The following is a 10,919-nucleotide window of genomic DNA, read 5'->3' as shown; positions in this document are numbered from 1 at the left end:
TTCATTGTACTATAAAATTAAAATATAATTTTATAGTCTGAGAGTCAAAATATAAATTCTAGATAGGGGATCATAAGTTTACTCATACAGCAGTTTGAAATTGATTAAATATGTTCCTGCATGGTAATTAATAATTGTCTTAATTCATCTGTTTGTTGTTGCACCTTTACAGCTGCTGATGATTTGTTTTACTTGAAGCTGTACATTTTAGTTGTAATAGAACAGATAAAGCAGATTATTTGTATATCTGGTTTATTCTCTATGTTGTCCTGATTACATCTTTATGTCTTGTAAAAGATCATTACTATCAACAAATTAATGTACACCTCTAAGTTCTCGTGTAAACTATATTTCTGATTTTCTGCAAGAAAAATTGACGTATCTTGAAGAATATCTGAAAAAAGTATTCTTTGCAGGAAGACTTCGAAAATTTATGGTCAGCATGTCCATGGGATGAAGATTTGACATATGCCAAATCTGTTTGTGATGAGGTTTTTACTTATCCTGGCATTTTACTGTAATTGGATGTGTTCTTTCTTTATATTACTGCAATTACCTCATGTGAATGGTTGTTTATCAGAATTACATTTTTCATTTGGTCATTTTTTTTATCATGGTGGTTCTTTGGCTAATTAACAAACTCTTTGTTCTTTAATAAAAAATGCTTCTAATTTTTTGTTAACATTGTAACATTCTCTTTTTCCAGATTTACCTTACATTGGGTGGTTTGGTACTCCTAGCTTATAGAATGTCTTATACATAATTACATTTGAAGATATTATTTTTATCACTGCTTTTTGTTGGCTGTTAGCTATGGCTACAAGGTAAATAAGTGTTTGCTTTTTGTTTGTTTGTTGGCTCTGGTGTATATTATAAGTAATCCATTTCAATTGTGCTTATTAACTCTGGTTTCGAGTTAAATAAGATAATTCCTGCTTCTGTCTCTTTGTTGGGTAAGTTGTGCATTTTACTTATGAGTCCTTGTCAGCAGGATAAGGTTCATGAGAACTGTAACTAGTCCAAGGACATCTTTTTATAAAGTTGGATAAACATTAAATCTGTCCTAGAAATATGTTTACTTTTTACACGTGTTTCCATGTCTGAACTATTTTACTTGATATTCTCAGTTACTAAGGAGGATTATTTCTAATCTTTTCTATTCCGTGTTCTCGAAACTAGCTGGCATTCTCCTTTTTCAACAGCTTACACAGTTATAAATGCAATTAAGCATGTTTGGGTGCTATCAAATGATTGGTCAATTTTTACTGCCTGTTGCCATTGATTTGAACTTGGAAACAGAAATCATATTATTTGGTCTTGATATGGTTTTCTATTCATCTATTTCAGATTTATGATTTTTTGTCATGTTTTAGGTCCAGTTTTAGTTCTGTGGCTCATAACTGGTCCTTCCAATCTGGACAATACAAACATAGGATTGTGGAAATCAGTGCATTCTTAATGCGATAGAATATATACTACTTTGAGACCATTTTACATTTTGTTAATTTGAACTTGATGTCTTGAAAATCTTTAAGCAGCCTTTTGTTGATTCTCATGACAGTAGTGTCCTGTCGTATAAGTCTAATAGACCCTGTTACCACTCAGATTAGCATCCTTGGCAAAGTCATGGTCAAGGTGCTAGGCGTAAGCAGACATGAGATATCCCCACTGTCACCTCAGCATGACTTCCTCTCACTTTCGGTAAATTCCTAGAAAGCCACGAGGGGTATCCCGATTCCCAATCTACACACACTTCACCAAAAAAGACAAGTGCCTACGTATGATGAATGTTAGGGGTTAATTGAAAGACAATGCTAGGTCTGATGAATGAATAATAAACTCAAAAAATACCTATGTTGCCAGGAAACGTGGGTTCGGGGATGGGTATAGGGATGGGGACGGGTACATCATTTTTTGAAACAGGGTGCATGGGTTCGTCGGGGGTATATTATAATTTATATATAATATATAAATATTGTATTTTATAAATTATAATAGATATGAATTTGTATATTTTTCAACTTTAAACAAGAAAACTAAAATATTTATGATTTAAACTTTAAATATTTAAACATGTACATCATTGAATATTCAACATTCATAATGAAATTTCAAAATTTCTAGTTTGATATCAAATGCAAATTGGAGTTTACATATTAATAAGAATCATGATATATGTCCATTATCATACTACATTCAAAATTTGCCTTACGGCATATCCAAACAAGAACTAGGAAAATTTAAAATACTAAAATAAAAATAGCTAATAGTGAACAATGGCTTCCTTAAGCCTTGTCATCAACATCTATGTCGTCATCATCACTCAGATCTTCAGTTAGCATGCTCCCCAGGTAGGAATCACTCTCATCTTGAGGCTCCTGCTCATCCATAGCAACTGGAGGTAGCTCATTAAGGCCATCTGGTTGTATCTCCTCGTCTACACACATAGCATCATCTATGTATTGGTCTCATCTCTTGAAAGGACCCTCCTTGTACCCAGGGTCTTTGCAATATATGAGACAAAGTGTGCTATGAATGTACACTAAGTTCTTTGCCTTCTTTGAGCCCAACCTATTTCTTTTTACTGAATGGATAAAGGCATAAGTACTCCAATTCCTCTCGCAAGATGAAGAACTAGCTACCTGGAATATTAGGGGAAGCCCATTAAATTAATTAAAAATTTAAAAATAAAAACTAAAATGAACCCCAAAGAACCCGATTTTGGGGTTGTACCCATCATCGGGGTTCTCCATACCATTCAAGACAAAAGAACCCAATTTTTTTTAATGGAGAACACAGTTCTTATGGGTTCTTCTCAGAAGAACCGTACCTGAATTTGGTACTTGGGGACGAGAATCCGGGACGGGTTTGAGAACCCCACCCTTGGGTTCGCAAACCCGTGCAACATAGAAAAATACAAATCAGCATGCGAAAGCTCACTCAAATTTCATAATAAATAGTTACCTTTGATACTCAAGAGTGAGGGAAGGGTATATACATCAAGTGAGATGATTTACCTTTGGTTGCTACTTGATTTTGTAACCTGATTTGGACTAGCTTGCTGCTGTCCTACACTTTCAGACCTACAAAATTTGCAAAAGACATAGATATCTCATATTTAAAGTGTCTTTCAGGCAACCCAAAAGCGTGAAAAAACACTAGGATGATCGATCCTTGGGTGCTTCAACCTGGGTACTGAAATACGAGTGAAAATATCAATGTTGCACGACTCGTACTTGTATAAGACTTGTCACGGCATTGACTCATCAACTCATATAAGACTCGGGAACGACCCTTATAAGACTTGTCAAAATACAAAAAAAACTTAAAATATGGTAAATTTTAAGCACAAAAAGGAAACTAATGACAATTCCAATTCTTATAAGTTATAAAAACCACAATATATGCAATAATTCATAACATAATCTCATATCTATAAAAGTACAACATAACATATTCGATTTTTGTAAGCAAAACATTTAGATACTGAATAAGAAAATGACTCATGATTCCATAATTAAAATAAAAAATGTCAGCAAGTTCAAAATTCAAATACATATGTCATAAATGATAAATGATTGTCTCATAACAATCTTGAGTCTCATCACTCATGGACGACCACGCCTAAAATAAGCCCTCGTGGAGCTAGTGGTAACATTGGAAGGCTGAAGCAACTGTGAGGTAGGTGTATTTGGAGTCTCCATTTGAGATGGTAAACTAGAGAGATCCTCAGTCTCTTCAACAAGCCAACTCAAATCAGGGTCCTCCTCCTCCACAACCCAATCAGACTCTAAATCAATAGTATCCAATAAAATTGGATCTGTATCCTTTGGTTGCACTTGTTTTGTGAGCATTCAAAGGTTGTAGTAGATGAAAACCAACTTCTCCAACCTCTCATGCTCCAACCTGTTTCTCTTTTTGCTGTGGATGTGCTCAAACATTGACCAATTGCGCTCACAAGAAGAAGCACTGCAGGGTTGACTCAGAACTCTGATGGCGAATTCTTGTAATTGTGGTGCCTCAGTGCCACAATCTATCCACCAATGAGCTGTAAAAAAATAACAACAAAGATTATCAGTTTGCAATGCCAAACATATAAAAGAGAACTAGCAAAATTACAAGCTAAGTTCTAACAATTTGCACTTACAAGGCATTTTCTTGTCCTTGAGACGTTGGCTTGAGCTGAATCCAAACATGCCAGATGCTTCCTTGTACATATCTCATTGCATCTTGATTTTGTGCTGAATATCTTGATCCGAGAACATCTTCTTAATGCACATTATGACACCTCTCATCACCTCGGGATCTCTTTGAATGCTAGACCCCTCATTATAGAATAAGCACAGATTGAGATATGCTCCTGCTGCATGCAATGGTGAATGTAATTGCCTGTCCCACCCGGAATCAAAATTTTTCCATATAGGGAGATATTTAGATTCATTTCCCTTATAGAAAGTCTTGATGGCCTCTTTGGTCCTGTCCATGCCCTCATAAATATATCCCATTGAAGGGTTCTCTCCATCCATCAATCTCAAGACTTTCACAAGGGGCTCAGTGAAGTTGACAATCTTAGTCACTTTGTCCCACAAACTATCAGCAAAGACAGATGTTTTCACAGACATTGCTTTTGGTTTTGTGCTATCTTTCCAGAATACCCATTGCTGGCTACAAAACATTCTTCTCAAAGCTTGGTACTCATACAAAAGGCTTTGGAGGGAAAGACAGTTTGTAGCAAACCGTGTGACAACTGGGCGACTAAGCTCACCCTGTGTGAATTCCCTTATAAGGTTCAACACCCAAGCATGATTATAAATATACTTGGTAATATGCTTGCATTCTTGCACAACATCTTGCACCCACTCCAACTTCCCAATGTCCTCTAGCAGTAATGGGCAGTGCATGGAGTCCAAAAAATGGTAGGATATTTGGCACAAAGCAACCTTCCAGCTGCCACATAATTTTCTGCATTGTCTATGATTACTTGGACAACATTTGCAACCCCAACTTCCTCCACCACATCAGCCAACAATGAAAAAATCAAATGTGAATCTTTTACATTTGCAGATGCATCAATGGATTTTAGGAACATGGTTCCTTTAGGGCAAGTTACAACAAAATTTATTATTGTTCTACCCCTCTGATCTGTTCACCCTTTAGACATAAGTGTACAACCTGTAAATTTCCATGAGCTTTTAATGCTCTCCAATTGTTCCTTGACACACTCAAGCTCCTTGTCTAACTCTTTCCCCCTAAGTGCATTATAAGATGGGGCTTTGTATCCAGGGCCAGCACATGCAATGGCATCCACCATGGGCTGATAAAAATAAGACTTTTCATAGTTGGAAACCTCCTGACTGCGATATTTGCCTCCTTCCTCTTCTTATCATTGAAACTGTCCAAGGTTGGTTGAGATCTTGGAGTTGTACGAGGATTGAAGAAAGAAGAGGTTATACTCCTATTGTCCATAACACTTGAAGAGGAGTTACCAATACCTAGACTTTGAAACTGTGTTTCACTCTGAGATGAAGATCTACTTGTTGACCACTATGTGTCAACTACCCATAGCAGTACACCCCCTTTTTTCGCAAAAGGGATAGCGCTTGATCAACGTGTCCGTGCCGTTCGACTATCATCATCAGCCTGATCATGTTATATTGTAAACCCTTTCTGCATGTGTAAATTGTAAATAATCTCAGCAGATCCGTGTCGTGTATGTAATTGCCTAGGTAAACCTAATTTTTTGATGACGATCTACATTCCGGAAGGTTTTTTGTCTCACCGATCCATGATCGGCAGAGTTTTCCTTCAGCCTTACCCCAAAGCCGGAATGGATTTTGTCACCAGAATGTTAGGGGAGTCCTAGTGTGCTAGATTGAGTCTATGTAAAAGTAATTTGGGAATAATCCTAACTATTTGGTTAGGTTATTTTATTACAAATTGCTTGATCTGCTAGATTATATTTGTGTCGCAGAAATGGGTTTCCCCCCCTTGAGATGTAAAAAATGTAAAAAAATCATGATGTAAAATGTCTTGAGGGTTAGAAAAATAATTTATCCCCTCATAGGTCCTAGGTCCTAGGTAAATTTAAATTTTCCAGAGGTAAAATTCGTGGATCCTTTAAAAAATTAAATCTTAACTGGTCCAGGGACTAAGGTTAGTTGATTATTTTGCTAAATTTTATGTCTTAGGTCCCTGGGGTTAAGTCAAAGTCAAAGTTTTGAGGAAATAAATGCAAAATTTTAATTTTTAAATATATTAAAATGCATTTAATTGAAAAATTCGAAATTTCCTCAATATTTAAAATTTCGATGGATGAGATTAAAAGAAATTTTGATCCTCATCAACGGTCGAGATCGCTTTGACAAGGATCACTTGAACTAGCCGTTGGGAAATTTATCTTTAAATAGGGTTCAGTTGTCATTTGAGATGATTCGATCTTGGAGTCTGGTGCTAAGTGAAAGCTCTCTTGTAATCATTTTTCATGTGAAATAAAGAAAGACTTTGGGGTTAATTTCTGCTGGTGTTACTCTTTGTGGAAACGTTGTAAGATGCTTTATTTTCATGTATAAATTTCCTTTCAGCCATTGATGATAGCTTCATGAAGAGTGATTTAAGTACAGGTATCTTGTTTGATCATTGGGGTTTGAATGGTAGTTTAAATTCTGAATATAATGGCAGGTATCTCCATTAAATCTGAATTTTATTGTCGTTTTCTCTCTCTATGTTAATGGTTGAATTGAGTTGTGCAGGGAATTTTTGATTTTGAGATCGTTGGGCGTTCGGGGAAGTTTTCAGTTGGACCAACCAACTCTTGATCAACATTTTCTGAAGGGCCCAGCTTGATTGAATCCCAGGCTTATCATTAGAACTTCCATTGATTGATGCATGAAGGGTTTTCTCTAAAGCATCTCACTTTAAATCATAAATTTTAAAAAATATTTGTGGCATAATGATAAATTTGGCTACTTAGAGCCTTCAGTTTGTAATCACTGTAATTATTTAGCTAGGTTTTTTGGGGTTTTTGATTTCATCATTGTATTTTTTGTTTCTGCGTGTTTTGTGTTTCTCATCGCAGGTTGCATGTTGGCATTATGATTCAAGTGTTGTCCTTGATGGCAACTCACTCAGAGGTTGGTACAGGTGCTCAGAGACTGGTACAGGTGATGGCAACTTAACTAGTGGACAGATCTCAGTACAGCAGGACAAGAAAGAGATATACGCAGGTTCAGCAAGGAGAATCAGCGTGTACACGCAGGTTGGCTTCAGTAAAAGCGCGTACATGTGAAAACGTACCTTTGGTCAGTGGCAGTTAGTCCTTGGAAGTTGTGCCTATGGTTTTGGACCATGGTGTCTCGACGGACGTGTCGATCCCTAGTTTCGAGGTTGATGGTATTGTGTTACTATGGTTTTGGCTCTTGGTATTGAGCAAGGCCTAAGGCTATATAAGGAGAAGATCACTAGGCCAAAGATAGCAAGTGTGAGTGATGAAGATCTGAGAAAGTGTGTGATCCAAGTGTTGGTTATGGGTTGGTGATCTGAACCAAGGTTTCACTCATGTGGAGGATGATGAATGATGGAACGAGATCTCAAGGCTTGGAATGATTATCTTCATATGGTTTGCCTGTGGATAGATCAGATCTACTGACGCATGATTATTATTATGATCTGGGTATGTTTTGATGTCTGATATAGCTGCAGAGTTATAAGTTAGAATTTGCAGATCTGTACGCGGGTTGGCTTTGGTAAAAGAGCGTATACACGCAGGTTGGGTTCATCCAAGTAGCGTATACTATGTGAAGTATGATATTTGAAGATGAAGTTGGATCTGGTTGTTGTTATGTTGTCTAGTTGTTGTTGACAGGGTTACAGTGATTCAGAATTGGGTGTTTCAGTGATTGATGATGCAGGTTGTTCTACAATGATGATTGTTTCATGGATCCAGTATGAAAATGTATGAAACGTGGTCCCGGGAAGATCGTAGGGTTGGCACCTACGTACTAGTAAATGGATCGGCTAGTACAAGAGCTATGAAGGTTGTAGCCTTCTGTAGGGTTGGTACCTACGTACTAGTAAATGGATCGGCTAGTACAAGAGCTATGAGGGTTGTAGCCCTCTGCAGGTTGCAGCCTGCGTGCTGGTAAATGACTGCACCAGTGCATTGTAAAAGAAGTTTCTTATTAAAGAAGAAAGAGACGAATTGCAGCAGGTGGTTTTCACCCACATTGGGTTTCCACCTTATATCATGGTGTTCATGTGTGTGGCTCTTGTGTGATGTTCTGTTCTGTTATTCTACACCCGTTTACTGTTAATATGCTTAATAATGATCTGATGCATTTACTGAAGATTAAGCTAACTGAATTATAAGATCTCTGGATATACGCGAGTTTCATTAATCACAGTAGCGTGTACACGCTGGTTCACCTAACTGAAGTAGCGTATATGTTTCTGAGCATTGAAAAGTTTGATTGATCTGATAATACTGATTCACCCCCCCCTCTCAGTATTATTTCCAACAATTGGTATCGGAGCAGGTCCTTCAGAGAAGCTTGATCGCTTGAAGGAGATTCGTAGAACAATGGGGAAGAAAGCACGTCAGAAGAAGAAGACAGCTCAAAGGAAAAATGACAACCTGCCGTTGAGTGGAAGCAAGTGTTCAGATCCTGAAGCATCTCAGATTGAAGATGGACAAGCAAATGAAGCATCAGATCAAATCATAGATCAACAAGATCTACCTAGCAAAAGGGAGAATGCCCTCAAGGAAGAAATCATCAGATTAGAAGATCAGTTAGAATGTGCCTCCAGAATTCGAGAAATGCTGCTAGCACTGAATAAAGAGCAAGAAAACGAAATCCTCAAACTAAGGCATCAGTTGGATGAAGGAAGGAAAGCTGAAGAGACCTTGGAGAAGCAATGTCTTGAAAAGGAAGAACAACATCAAGTTGAGGTAAATATCCTGAAAGGTAAAATAGAAGAAAAGGATAAGCTTTTACGATTTCAAGATAGTACTAAAGTCTTGGATGATATTCTTCATAGTCAAAGATCTCCTGCTATCAAGACTGGTCTTGGTTTTCGTGGATATGTTGAAGGTGAATCTAGTTCACAAGGTGAGGCAAGAAACTCTAATGAGAAATCTGAAATGCCCAACAAGGAACAACCAAGGAAAGAAATTCCTCAAGGAAGATTCTTTACTCCTAACTATGGACGTGATAGACGATTATTTCCTCCACTAAATAATGTTGAATGTTATGTATGTCATAATCTTGGACATGTTGCAGCCATATGTAGAAGAAGAAGGTTTCAAGACCATCATGCAGAAAGATCATCACATTCGAGGTACTTTAATGGATATTGTTTTTCTTGCAATATGCTTGGCCACAAAGCTGCTGATTGCTACAGGAGGAATATGAAACATGTAAGATGCTATGCATGTAACAAGTTTGGACATAAAGCAAGAGATTGCAGGAACAAAGCTCATGATAAGAAGAAATCATCAACATGCTTGAAGATATGGAAGAAAAAGGAAGTTCAGTCAGAAAAATATGGCACAGCACAGGGTACTCAGCACAGCACAGACATAACAAACTCAGGGGGAGCTGAAGGTGTAAAACTTCAGTGTTCTAATTCTCATACGCAAGTTTCATGAAGGAAAGCCGCGTATATACGCGAGTTACAGGCTGCAAAGTCGCGTATATGGAGAAAGGGCAGCAGAACAGACCCAGGTTCAGTCATGGTTGGCTCAGGCTCAGGGGGAGCAGAACAGACTCAGGAAATGGTTCAGACATGGTTGGCTTACACTCAGGGGGAGAATATTCTTCAAATAATGCATTGTTGGCATTATGGTTAGAAGGTGTTGATAAAGTCTATGAAGCTAAATGATACATCTTACTGTTTAGGAATGGTATTGCAGGCTGATGCTTATGGTACAGATCATGATGCTGTTGGTGGCTTTCATAAGTCTTGGTCTAGATATTTCATCACTATGTCATGTATCTCTTTTATGATGTCAAGGTCATGTAACGGCCTATGTTGGTTTCCCCACTATGCCTGGGATGAATGATGAAATGTTCATGTATTATCATGTATCTTCACATGGTTAGGTGGATGAGTCAATATTGGTATATCCCCACTAGGTTGGGTGATGAATGTATGTTGAGTCTTTTGGTGATAGGAAGGTCTTCTATGATGTATAAGTCTTTGTTCTTCTTGAAGAACATCTTTTGCAGATCTTGCCTACAGTCAAGGGGAGCATGAACAGCACAATTCAGCAAGAGCAGGATGGATAGATTGGTACACTTTGGCATACACAAAGGGGGAGCACATTTGGAGATTTCAGCATGTACTCAGAGGGAGTATGGACAGCAGTATGGACAGGAGAGGGTATACCAAAGAAGAGAATATCTTGGTCCACCCTTTGCCCTTGATGTCAAAGGGGGAGAGTGACTTGGTGTGGTAGTTGCCATCAAGTCCAAAGGGGGAGATTGTTGGCATTATGATTCAAGTGTTGTCCTTGATGGCAACTCACTCAGAGGTTGGTACAGGTGCTCAGAGACTGGTACAGGTGATGGCAACTTAACTAGTGGACAGATCTCAGTACAGCAGGACAAGAAAGAGATATACGCAGGTTCAGCAAGGAGAATCAGCGTGTACACGCAGGTTGGCTTCAGTAAAAGCGCGTACATGTGAAAACGTACCTTTGGTCAGTGGCAGTTAGTCCTTGGAAGTTGTGCCTATGGTTTTGGACCATGGTGTCTCGACGGACGTGTCGATCCCTAGTTTCGAGGTTGATGGTATTGTGTTTCTATGGTTTTGGCTCTTGGTATTGAGCAAGGCCTAAGGCTATATAAGGAGAAGATCACTAGGCCAAAGATAGCAAGTGTGAGTGATGAAGATCTGAGAAAGTGTGTGATCCAAGTGCTGGT

The 10,919-nt window shown here is 38.1% G+C and overlaps 1 protein-coding gene across 1 annotated transcript in view; it reads left to right on the top strand.

The window, feature by feature from the left end:
- Window positions 1-416: 416 nt before the first annotated feature.
- Window positions 417-10,919, top strand: part of LOC149153392 (uncharacterized) — a 309,398-nt gene continuing 298,895 nt past the window's right edge. The window contains exon 1 of the mRNA XM_089438778.1: window positions 417-491. The gene's annotated coding sequence lies outside the window, so the exon portion shown is untranslated. The remainder of the gene's footprint in view (window positions 492-10,919) is intronic.

Source organism: Pinus tabuliformis, chromosome 9 (genome assembly GCF_031772625.1).
Source record: "Pinus tabuliformis cultivar Carrire ecotype Pingquan chromosome 9, CPIR1, whole genome shotgun sequence".
Classification (NCBI taxonomy): Eukaryota; Viridiplantae; Streptophyta; class Pinopsida; order Pinales; family Pinaceae; genus Pinus; species Pinus tabuliformis.
The sequence above is the reverse complement of the archived record's forward strand: the minus strand, read 5'-3'. Positions and strand labels throughout refer to the sequence as shown.